Source organism: Dendrobates tinctorius, unplaced genomic scaffold (genome assembly GCF_039654945.1).
Source record: "Dendrobates tinctorius isolate UK_male_01 unplaced genomic scaffold, ASM3965494v1 ptg000051l, whole genome shotgun sequence".
NCBI classification, from domain to species: Eukaryota; Metazoa; Chordata; class Amphibia; order Anura; family Dendrobatidae; genus Dendrobates; species Dendrobates tinctorius.
Window position 1 is genome coordinate 11,299,466 of NW_027361719.1, and position 13,283 is coordinate 11,312,748.

Consider the following 13,283-nt stretch of genomic DNA (forward strand, 5'->3'; position numbering starts at 1 on the left):
ATGTCCCATGGACAGATGAGACAAAAATGGAACCTTTTGGCAAGTCAGGCACATCAGTTCTATGTTCACAGATGAAAAAATGAAGCATATCAAGAAAAGAACACTGTCACTACTGTGAAACATGGAGGAGGCTATGTTATGTTCTGGGGCTGCTTTGCTGCATCTGGCACAGGGTGTTTAGAATCTGTGCAGGGTACAATGAAATCTTAAGACTATCAAGGGATTCTAGAGAGAAATGTGCTGCCCAACGTCAGAAAGCTTGGTTTCAGTCTCAGGTCATGGGTCTTGCAACGGGATAATGACCCAAAACACATAGCTAAAACCACCCAAGAATGGCTAAGAGGAAAACTATTCTGAAGTGGCCTTCTATGAGCCATGACCTAAATTCTATTGAGCGTCTTTGGAAAGAGCTGAAACATGCCATCTGGAAAAGGCAACCTTCAAACACGAGACAACTGGAGCAGTTTGCTGTTGAGGAGGCCAAAATACCCGTCGATAGGTGCAGAAGTCTCATTGACAGTTACAGGAATCGTTTGATTGCAGTGATTGCCTCAAAAGGTTGTGAAACAAGATATTAAGTTAAGGATACCATTAATTCTGTCCAGGCCTATTTCATGAGTTTTATTTTTAAAAAATTCTGTGGAAGCATGGTTGAAAAGTAATGTCTGACTTTCATTTGGTCATTTTCATAGATTTTTGATTTATTATTACTTTTGTCAGATTCAAGTTATTTCTGTCACCATTGTGGGTTTTTCTGTCATTAAATGAGGGGTATCAACAATTTTGACCATGTGTGTAGCAATACCAGTAGTATACCAGTAATATAAATGTAGAAATACCACTATATAACGCCCAGGTAAGATATACAGTGTCTAAATAATGCAGCCTTGTAGTGCTCATTTTTCATTATTACCTACTGTACTTCAAAGTTTTCCTATATCATGCTGTCTATGAAAGAAATCCCACGATATATATTAATGGGCACTGAGAATTGTCTTCTTTTTCTAGTTATACATGGTAAACTGTAGACCAGCCTTTTCTAATCAGTACGTGACCTGATATGACACAGGAGGACACAAATGCAGGAGCCCGCTCTTTGCACACGTGTACTTGATGATGCACATTGAAAAGACCTTGGTGACATGTCACTAGAAATAAAAGTGTGATGCCCCTGTGATATTAAATGAATCTGCTTATTGGAAGAATTCCAGACAGTTAACCACAGACTAAAAAGCTGCATTTCTGTAAGCTTTTATGTTAATTTGCTGTTTTCTACCTTTGAACATTGTATTTGCAGTTCATTCTTCAGTGAAGACTCTGATCAGTGCAAATAGTAAGAAACCTAGTTTCCTTAAATCCCGTCCTTGGTGATTCTGTATGCTGTACCAAAGAGAATAGGACTAGTTCAGGATGAAAGTAACTTCATAGAGAGTGGCTTCATTTTTTCCCTAGTGCTCAAGGTCAATGAGTTGAGTTATACATTCATCCCTTGGGTAACTATGTGCAGGTATATAACTAGCCACATGTATAAGGGTCAGAGATGTCATTACTCATTAGTACACTTTCTCAATTTATTAAGTTTTGTAAGCATTGAAGAGATTTAAGGAGTTTTTGCTCAAATTGATTTCTTTTTTTAATTTGCTACTTACTTTTTAGGTATTCAGAACACAAATCATACTTTAAAATAAAGATTGAGAAAAACATAACTTTCGCCATAATTTAAAGGGAACCTGTCAGGTCCCCCATACTCTCCAATCCAGCAGCATTCAGCTATGTGTGATTAAACTCCCCCCTGCCTGACCAGCCCTGTATAGCATAATTCAGTTCAATAAATTCTTTAAAAAAAGCATTTATAACCTTCGCTTTTCCCATGCTAATGAGGGCTTTGACTAGTCGATAGGGCGTTAGTTACCCCAGACTAGTCAGACCTCTTTCCATGTCATCACGCCCCTGTAGTCGTGATAACATAATTTGCAAGAGCCAAGCTCATCGCCAGCTCATGCAAATCTGCGCATCACTGTGTCTCTGAAGCCCGATGTATGCTTCCCGGCTTCAGAGGTGCACTGAGCTCTGTTGCTGTGAATTCAGCACTGGGTTGAGACAAACTCTTACTAGAAAATTGTAGCAAGCTCCCCTATTTTCTTTCATTATGAAAACTTGAGCTGCATACTACTGCTTTAACAAATGTGAATTAAAACATCATGCTTTTGGTTTCTCTATTCTGGTCCCTACATCAGGTTTTACCTTCATACACAGTGAAGAAGGAAGGCCTTTACTTGCTGTAGTATTATACGTAGCACACTCATTGTGTGTACTGCTAAATACAGTATATTAACCCCTTCGCACCCGAGCCTATTTTTGCCTTCGTGACCGGGCCAATTTTTTCAATTCTGACCAGTGTCACTTTATGAGGTCATAACTCTAGAACGCTTCAACGGATCCTACTGATTCTGACATTGTTTTCTCATGACATATTGTACTTCATGATGGTGGTAAAAATTTTTAGATATGATCTGTGCTTATTTGTTAAAAAAATCAAAATGTGGCAAAAATTTAGAAAATTTTGCAATTTTCAAACTTTTAATTTTTATGCCCTTAAATCAGAGGGTGATATCGCACAAAATAGTTAATAAATAACATTTCCCACATGTCTACTTTACATCTGCACAATTTTGGAAACATAATTTTTTAGGAAGTTATAAGGGTTAAAAGTTAACCAGCGATTTCTCATTTTTACAACAAAATTTGCAACACCATTTTTTTTAGGGACCACCTCACATTTGAAGTGAGTTTGGGGGGTCAATATGACAGAAAATACCCAAAAGTGACACCATTCTAAAAACTGCACCTCTCAATGTACTCAAAACCACATTCAAGAAGTTTATTAACCCTTCAGGTGCTTCACATGAATGAATGGAATATGGAAGGAAAAAATAAACATTTAACTTTTTTTCACAAACATTTTACTTCAAAACCATTTTTTTTTATTTTCACAAGTGTAAAAAGAGAAAATGAACCACAAAATTTTTTGTGCAATTTCTCCCGAATACGCCAATACCCCGTATGTGGGGCTAAACCACTGTTTGAGCACACGGCAGAGCTCAGAACGGAAGGAGTGCCGTTTGACTTTTTCAATGCAGAATTGGCTGGAATTGAGATCGGATGCCATGTCGCATTTGGAGAGCCCCTGATGTACCTAAACAGAGGAAACCCCCCACGTGACCCCATTTTGGAAACTAGACACCTTAAAGAACTTATCTAGATGTGTCGTGAACACTTTGAACCCCCAAGTGCTTCACAGAAGTTTATAACGTAGAGCCATGAAAATAAAAAATCATTTTTTTTCCATAAAATGATCTTTTAGCCCCCAATTTCTTATTTTCACAAGGGTAACAGGAGAAATTGGACCCCAAAAGTTGTTGTCCAATTTGTTCTGAGTACACTAGTACCCCATATGTGGAAGAAAACTACTGTTTGGGCACACAGTGAGGCCCGGAAGGGAAGTAGTGATGTTCTGGAATGCAGACTTTGATGGAATGGTCTGCGGGTGTCATGTCGCGTTTGCAGAGCCCCTGATGTACCTAAACAGTGGAAACCCCCCACAAGTGACCCCATTTTTGAAATTAGACCCCCCAAGGGACTTATCTAGATGTGTGGTGAGCACTTTGAACCCCCAAGTGTTTCACTAAAGTTTATAATGTAGAGTCGTGAAAATAAAAAAAATCATTTTTTTTCCACAAAAATGATCTTTTAGCCTCCAATTTTTATTTTCCTAAGGGTAACAGGAGAAATTGGACCCTAAGAGTTGTTGTCCAATTTGTCCTGAGTACGTTGGTACCCTATATGTGGGAGAAAACTACTGTTTGGGCACACGGTGGGGCTCGGAAGGGAAGTAGTGACGTTCTGAAATGCAGACTTTGATGGAATGGTCTGCAGGTGTCATGTCGCGTTTGCAGAGCCCCTGATGTACCTAAACAGTGGAAACCCCCCCACATGTGACCTCATTTTGGAAACTAGACCCCCCAAGGAACTTATCTAGATGTGTGGTGAGCACTTTGAACCCCTAAGTGTTTCAGTAAAGTTTATAATGTAGAGGCGTGAAAATAAAAAAATCATTTTTTTTCCACAAAAATGATCTTTTAGCCCCCAATTTTTATTTTCACAAGGGTAACAGGAGAAATTGGACCCTAAGAGTTGTTGTCCAATTTGTCCTGAGTACGCTGGTACCCCATATGTGGGAGAAAACTACTGTTTGGGCACACGGTGGGGCTCGGAAGGGAAGTAGTGACGTTCTGAAATGCAGACTTTGATGGAATGGTCTGCGGGCGTCATATTGCATTTACAGAGCCCCTGATGTACCTAAACAGTGGAAACCCCCAATTCTAATTCCAACCCTAACCCCAACACTCCCCTTACCCTAATCTCAGCCCTAACCCTAGTCCTAACCACAAACCTAACACCAACACACCCATAACCTTAATCCCAGCCCTATCCCTAACCCTAACCCTAACCCTGACCCTAACCCTAGCCCTAACCCTAGCCCTAACCCTAACCCTAGCCCTAACCCTAACCCTAACCCTAGCCCTAACCTGTGTACCTGCTTTTTTTTCTTTACTTTTTTTTTTTCTTTTTGTGACAAGATCGCTGCCCTGCGATCTGACTCAGAGTAATGCCACTTCTCTTCTGATATCACACTGACAGATGATCAGAGGTGAAGCAGCGTTACTATGTGATAAGATCGCTGCCTGGCACACAGTAACGTGACTTCTCCTCTGATCTTACACTGACAGATGATCAGAGGAGAAGCAGCGTTACTGTGTGACAAGATCGCTGCCTGGCACAGCTGTGCCAGGCAGCGATCAGCTGTGCCAGGCAGCGATCTAGTCACACAGTAACGCTGCTTCACCTCTGATCATCTGTCAGTGTGAGATCAGAAGAGAAGTCGCGTTTCAATGAGTGAGATCGCTGGGAAACAGGCAGCTTTCCCAGCGAGCACTCTCATTGGCTGCTGTGACGCTGACGTCATCAGGACCTGAACCAATCAGGTCTCGATGATGTCAGGGGTCCCAGCATTCATTGTGCACCGGGATCCCCGCGTTATAAGGTATATCGGGGTCCCGGGGGGCACAAAACCGCCGACAGTAGATAAACGTCGGCGCTGCACAAAGCCCAGCAAGCGCCAATGTTTATCTACTGTGGGCGGTCGGGAAGCGGTTAAAGTAAAAAATGTTGCCTTCAAGCCACTTCCAGTTTTTTAGACATTTCTGTACCAGACTAATTTCATATTTACTATGATTAACATCGTTTTGGGGATGAATATAATTAGTGTATTCTGAACACAAATATAAGTGCAAGCTTTGTGACCGAAAGGTAGTGAGGACTTGAAACACGAAGCATGCTTATCATGTTAACCAGGGCCCACTCTACATAGTCTAAAAACATGTTATTGGGAGTTCAGAATTGCAGCAGACCTATGTATCTGGCCATGTACACATCCTCTGAAACACCAGTACATAAAAGTAATAATAGATTCTTGCAGAAAAATTGAAGATTTAGTAATGTCACTGCCTACATCTTCCACTCATTAGCAGGTGCTGATGGAAGTGATTTAAGTCTGGGATGTAACTATAGTTGATGCAATAGTTGGACCTGGGGCTCAGGGAGTCCTATAACCCCATGCCAAATAGTGGAATGCTAATATTTACAGTATTACATTAGCTATGACATCATTTGGATAACTTTCCCTGTGCAGTGACATCACTGTGGTCATCTGGCAGTTCTTAAGAGGACTACCACGAACAGGCTTGTAGCTAGCTACGTCATTTTCCAGATCCCAGTTGTAGCCCTGGCCTTTACTCTTTAATTCATTAACAAGGACCCCTTAGTCCGAGGCCACAGAATTAGCTGCTGTTTGGTGGTGAGAGCTGGCAAGTAAAATAGTTGTCGGGTCAGCTGGGCGATTAGAACCAAGAGATCAATACAGGGACAAATTTGCAAGGCAGGAGAGTAGTCAAAAACAAGCCAAAGTCAAAATCAGGAATGTCTACATGGAGTCAAAGAAGAATACTGAGAAGTTCTCTCGAGCAAGTCAAATTATAACTGGCAAGTCAAATAATAACTGGCTTAAATAGCCTGCAGCCGCTGAAGTCACACAGGAGGAAGCAAATACTGAAAAGTTAACTCCTGATCTCTCACTATGGACAGAACTACAAGTACAAGAGGACACGGAACTAGTGGAACTAGAGTTGTTGCCTTGTGTCAGCCGTTACAGGAATGCTGCACCTCTTGGTACCAGAAGCAGAGACCGGGAGGCCAGGAACGGAGACAGATGTCATCATTGACCATGTGCTGCTTTAATAATCCCAGTATCAAGAAATCACAATTTACTCTCTACATCTAGCTAAATCACTGTGTTTATTATTATGTGATGATATTCTGGGCATTCTTCTTGTTCTGACACAGCTGACACAGTTTATGACAGGTCTAAAAGTTAGTTTTGCTCCCCCCAGCCTGCCCAGGAACTGTGATATGATCAGACCATGTCCCTGTATAGTCAGACACAGCCATTACACAGTACACAGCAGGGGAACATTTATAGGATTATCTCAACACAGGAAGATTTTATTTAATCACATCCAATTGTAGATATTATTATTTCAAGATGTATTGATTAAAATTCATGGGAAATTCACTTTAAGTTCAGAGGGTGTAGTCATATCTTAGAACTGGGTCTGCTACCACCTCTACCACACAAGATATTGATACTATAGTCATATCACATAACGATACATAAGTATCTTTATGGGATTAGATTGTTTTCCCTTATGTCATACTTGTGGCCTTTTACTACCGTATTTTATTAATTTGCTGCAGAAAGACAGTAAAAGGCTAGGTTCACATTAGCATTTCTGTGTGCAGCGTATCATCTGCATGCAAAAACACATGTTTACGCAGCATTTTTTTATCCGCATCATCTTACGCATTACGACAAAAAAACGCTGCATGTGTTTGTATACGTTTTGGCATGCGTTTAAATTGTTTATGCGCATGCGTTAGAAATTTCCAATGCTTCACAGTAGCTTTTCCTTGACATCAGACACCCAGTAGGCATGTCTCATGGAATTTTTATATATATAGACACACTGCACTGAGGAAATCCTCATCTTTCGCTGCTGTATCTAGCTGCAAGATGGATCTTGACATGGACAGCTTCTGTGAAGATCTGGATTTACAATTGAAATTGACTGCTGCCTTTGCTTTTGCTTGTCAAGAAGAAAGAAGAGAAAGACGGAGAAGACGTCACCGTCGCTATTGGCAACACCCCATTCTTGAACTCCGAGAGAGCCGTGGCACCTACCACTCTTTGCACACAGAGCTACAGCAAAAACTGGAGAAGTTTTTTGACTACACTAGGATGTTGGAACAGAGCTTCCATGACTTACTGCTACGTGTCCAAGGATCCATTGCCAGGCAGGACACACCGTTGAGCAATTCCTGCTGAGGAATGTCTGTTGGTAACCCTGAGGTACGTAATTTGGAAAAAGAAGCACCTAGCATTAATATGATTGCTATAAAAGCCATGTACTGACTTTTTATTCTCATTTTCTGTTCCGCAGATTCCTTGCTACCGGAGAGACCTTATCATCACTCCATTTTCAATTCAGGATTGGAGTGTCCACACTTTCTGGGATTATTGGAGACACTTGTCATGCTTTAGGTGACGTTCTCCTGCAAAAATTCCTCCTCCAACCCACAACTGAACTCTGGCTGGAAAATGCTTCAAAATTCCATGAAATTTGTAATTTCCCTAACTGTGGGGGGCTGTGGATGGCAAACACATTAGGATTATGAAACCTGCTGGAAGTGGAACAGAGTACTTCAATTCTAAAAGATACTTTTCCATTGTTCTAATGGCTATTGCAGATGCTGAGTGTAGATTTGATGCCGTGGACATTGGCTCATTTGGATGAGGAAATGACTCACAGACTTTCAAAAACTCTGACATGGGCCAATGTTTGTATGGGAATGATTTTAATTTTCCACAGCCAGGACCTCTTCCCAACACTGAAGGACTGCCAATGCCTTTTGTTGTTGTTGGGGATGAGGCATTCCAAATGTGTGCCAACCTCATTAAACCATACTCAAGTCAGAACTTAAATCACACAAAAAATTTTTACAACTACTGACTGACAAGGGCACGAAGAACTGTGGAGTGTGCATTTGGATTGCTGGTATCTAAATGGCGCATTTTGGGCACATCCATTAATCTAAAAATAGACACTATTGATGAGGTTATGAAAGCGTGTGCTGCTCTGCACAACTACATCCTGGTAAAAGAGCGACCCAACTTCCAACCTGAGGAACCTGTTACATTGCATGATTACCAATTTCACCCTCTGAGAACTACAGTGGAAGTTGCCCAGATGAGGGATAAGTTTGCTGCTCACTTTGTTTCAGATAATGGACGTGTGACATGGCAAGACAAAATGATTTAAGCCACTCAGTAAAATTTACCTGTTATGTTTAAATGTACTTGTCATGTAAAAATGTACATGTAATTTTAAAATGTACCTGTTATGTTTAAATGTACCTGTAATGTAAAAATTACATACCGGTTATGCTTAAATGTACCTGTGATGTAAAAATGTACATGTAATGTTAAAATTTACCTCTAATGTTTGCTGTGTTAAATAATAAAATACCTCCAGTAAAGCTTACAAGTTCCCTCAAAAATACAATACACATGTGTGTGTTTGTGGCGGCGGCACATAAAGATACAAATAAAACACAAGATATAGTGCAAAAAAAATACAAATTTCATTTAAAAAAAATTAGCAAAAAAGAAGGGTTAAGGATCGGGATGATTGGGTTTAGCGTTGGGGTTTACCTGAGGGTGAGATGTGGTGGACCTTGGGGGTGTGGAGCTGTGAAGATTGGGTGGTTGTTGATAAGGAAGGGGTTACAGGGGAAGGGTCTACAGGGGAAGGGTCTACAGGGGAGGGGCAACAAATTGAAGGATTTGATCATGGATGGCAGTGGAGACATTGGGGATAGATGACAAAGTGGAATCAAGGAAATCTATACACAAACTGGAAGCTACAGACAAAGACACAAGGGAAGGTAGTGACAAATTGGTAGGTGAGGGTGGAGGTGGTGGGTTCAATTTGGGAATGGTTTTTTGGCTCCGGGTTTTCATTCTGGTGGAAAGATTTTCTTTTGTCCTCAGTTTTATTCGCCGAGTGGGAGTGGTGGCCTCTGTAGCAGTCATCTGGCATGGTGCTGGACTGGACAGCATCGTGGATAGTGATGGCTGCAGGGATGCTGTAATGGACAGGGGTGCTGGACTGGGCAGCATCGTAGATAGTGATGGCTGCCGGGGTGCTGGATTGGGAAGGGGTGCTGAACTGGGCAGCATCATGGATAGTGATGGCTGCAGGGGTGCTGTACTGGGAAGCGTTGTGGATACTGCTGGCTGCATCGGTGCTGGACTCTGGAGCACGGTGGATGCTGCCGGCTGCAGGGGTGTTGAGCTCGGCAGCGTGGTGGATCTGTGAACTGGAGGCGGTGGTGGTGGAGGATAGTTTGGTGCTGTGGGAGTTGGAAAATAGATAGGCTACTGGTAATATCCTCCGGCCTGTGGATTGTAGCTTTGGGACGGCTGCTGCTGCAATGCATGGCTGTAAGCAGCCTGGCAGGCCTGCATGACGTTCAGCTGGAGTTGAGGAGTAAGGTTTTCCGACACGCTCCGCTCTATTGCTGAAAAAAACATGTTGCGCCGGTCTCTCAAGGTTGGTTTCCATGCGGTCAAGGCATTTGTTGACATCCTGTATATGTGTGTTCACATGGTTGAACCCACTCTTCAGTCTGTCACCAAGCACCCTAATCCCATCCTGGAAGACCGAGCTTAAGTGCATAAACTCGGATATGCCTGACCTCTCCCAGGCCCTCTGCCGCTGATGAGAAGACCCAACTAAAGCAGAGGAAGAGGGCTGGGAGAGGGGAAAACCAGATGGACCAGCTGCCTGTTCCCCAGCCTGTGAAGCCTGCAAGGTTGCTCCATCACTGGTGGATGATTGGGACTGTGTCTGTTCAGTGGCTGGTAGATGAGGTGCCACTTCAACAGGATAATCCAGGTTGTGTTGTGCTGCTCCAGGTTCTGTGTGGAAAAGAGAATAAAACATTATTAAAATGAAAAAAAAAACAAAACAAAAGATATTTACGTTCGCTGAGCAAGTGCAGGCCTTAGAAAAGCAAGGTTATGGTGGTATTTGTATTTCCAGAACCTTTGAGCAGCACCATTTCGAACCCGAATCTCCTCTCTCATGTCCTTGTTGAAGCGGTCCTTCATCGAACGCCAATGAATTTTGATTCTGTTCACTGTGAAGGGGGAAAAAATGAAAAAGTTCATTGGAAAACAATGCACATACATTAACATGTTCACAGCTATGTCAGACCACATTGCAATACTTACCAAAATCATTTCTGGTACGTGGCGTGGCACGGTCCCAATCAGCCAGCAACGATGTTGCCACTTCTTCCCAGAGTCGTTGAATCACGACATTGTCAGAGTGCTGACGGTCACGGGAGTCCCACAACGGTACTCGCTCTTGCACGAGGTGGATTAGTTGGTCATTGTCAATATCCAATTTGGCTTATTCCCATTGTGGAACCTATAGATAAAATAGAAAAAAAGAATTTTAAGTAAAACTGAAAAAAAATTCTATTACAACTCTGATGAAAAGACTACTTACACCCAGTCTTTACTCCTGAGATACATGAGCCAGATGATCCTGGGAAGCTTCATTTCCACTTGACTACTCCTGCTCTTCATCACTGGAAGGTACAGTACCTGTAAAGAAATTACATGATTTAACACATGTGTAATATTGCCAGTCAATGCATACCAATCAGTATAGCAAATGTGATTACATAATCGGTGTCATGTCCACCCTGGGAAGCAGTCATTTCTTCACTTGAGGACATGTTTGAAGAGCAGGTAGCAGTCATATGAAACACTACAGAAAAGAACAGAGAAGAAAAATTAAACTTGTTAAGATCCAAACACAATGTAGACAAAAAAAAAATCCATGGACACCAATACTTACATTACAGTCAGTAGTACAACAGCGCAGCAGTTAGCACAGGCCAGGGACAGATGCCAGCACCAGGAGACAACCTCAGCACCACGAGACACCCGCGGCACCAGGAGAGTCAACCAGTCTACAAGGAAAAGAAAAAGCAGTGAGAGATAAAGACATTTTCAAAGCTTCTATACTTACATAGACAGTGCTGTCCTTACCAGGACAGGAAGCAGCAACAGGAGACAACTGCAGCACCTGGAGACAACTGCTGCACCTGGAGACAACCGCAGCACCAGGAGACAACCGCAGCACCAGGAGAGTTGACCAGTCTACAAGGAACAGAAAAAGCATTGAGAGAGACTGACATTTTCAAAACCTCTATACTTACATAGACAGTGTTGTCCTCACCAGGACAGAAAGCAGCACCAGGAGACAACCGCAGCACCAGGAGACAACCGTTGCACCAGGAGACAACTGCAGCACCATTAGAGTTGACCAGTCTACAAGGAACAGAAAAAGCTTTGAGAGAGACAGATATTTTCAAAGCTTCTATACTTACATAGACAGCATTGTCCTTGTCAGGACAGAAAGCAGCACCAGGAGACAACCACTGCAACAGAAGACAACCGCTGCACCAGGAGACAACCGCTGCACCAGGAGACAACAAGCAGCACCAGGAGACAACAAGCAGCATCAGGAGAGTCGACCAGTCTACAAGGAACAGAAAAAGCATTGAAAGAGACAGACATTTTCAAAGCTTCTATACTTACATAGACAGTGTTGTCCTCACCAGGACAGAAAGCAGCACCAGGAGACAACCTCAGCACCAGGAGACAACCGCTGCACCAGGAGATGACCACAGCACCAGGAGACAACCGCTGCACCGGGAGACAGCCGCTGCTCCAGGAGACAACCGCTGCACCAGGAGACAACCACAGCACCAGGAGAGTCGACAAGTCTAAAAGTAACAGAAAAAAAATTAGTATGAAGTACAAACTGCAATGAGAGAGACAGACATTTTCAAAGGTTCTATACTTACATACAGTAGCCAGTCTTGTGCTATTGTCAAGAGTCCAGAGAGTTATGGCCTTGCAGTGTCCACACTTCATTTTATAGAGTTAGCAATTAGCAGGTGGTGAATTCACTTCCTGGACCAGCTCATTAGAAGTACGTATGCGTATTGAATGCATATGCGTACGTATGTCCTTGCTTACCAATGCGTTCCCATAGAGAGTAAAGCGGGTTTTTTTACGCACTCATCCGCATATTGACTGCGCATATTTGACAGATTTTTGCCGCTTCAAAAAAATGCAACATGTTGCGTTCGCCGGACCCCGCCTCACACCGAGAAATGACGCATGCATACGCAGACCCATGTGAACTGATGCAAACGCATGTCCCTGCGTACACCATGTTAAAGATAGGTACACAAGACGCTTTTGTATTTCTGCGGATCAAACGCTGCGCACAGATACGCAAATGTGAAACAAGCCTAATTTCACTGCACGATCACTGACACAAGATCCCCTTCAGACCTAGTACTAATACTGTATATTATTAAAATCCTTCTTTGCTTTTTCACACAGTGCAACAATGTGTTATTCCCTCACACCTCCAATGGGAGCTGTCACTTCTGATTAGTGCTGAAGTCAATGAATGGTTACTTGGATTCATTACTTTGTCTCCTGAAGTCATTGCAGGCTTCTTTAAGACATGAAATAAATAAATTAAATATAATTTTGTCCTTTAGTTATACAACATAAACTTATTTTTTCTTGTCTGTCTCTTGCTTTCATGTTCGGAGGCAGATCTGAGGCGTCTTAGGGTATGTGCACACATAGTTTTTTGTCTCTGCGGATTTTGTAGAGAAAACCGCAGGAAATCCGCAGGACAAAGTGCTGCGGTTTTTCTGCGGTTTATCTGCGGATTATCTGCGTTTTTTCTGCGGTTTTGCCCTGCGGTTTTACACCTCATAATGGATGAGGTGTAAAACCGCAGCGTTTCTGCACCAAACAATTGACATGCTGCGGATTGTAAACCGCAGCAAAACCGCGCGGAAAAAAACGCAGCATGTGCACAGCTTTTTTTTATTTCCATAGGAAATAAAGGTACTGTACAACGCAGCAAAATCTGCTGCATTTCTGCAGAGCCAAAAACGCTGCGGAAACGCAGCAGAAACCGCAAAGTGTGCACATACCCTTA

General features: G+C 42.5%; 1 protein-coding gene and 1 long non-coding RNA gene across 4 annotated transcripts in view; both read left to right on the plus strand.

Moving 5' to 3' along the window:
• AGAP2 (ArfGAP with GTPase domain, ankyrin repeat and PH domain 2) overlaps positions 1 to 13,283 on the plus strand; it is a 472,523-nt gene that overhangs the window by 366,859 nt on the left and 92,381 nt on the right. The window lies entirely within an intron of this gene.
• On the plus strand, positions 1,391 to 11,922 carry LOC141091292 (uncharacterized). The gene is made up of 2 exons (XR_012232475.1): positions 1,391 to 7,525; positions 7,617 to 11,922. It is a non-coding gene; the product is annotated as an uncharacterized lncRNA (long non-coding RNA).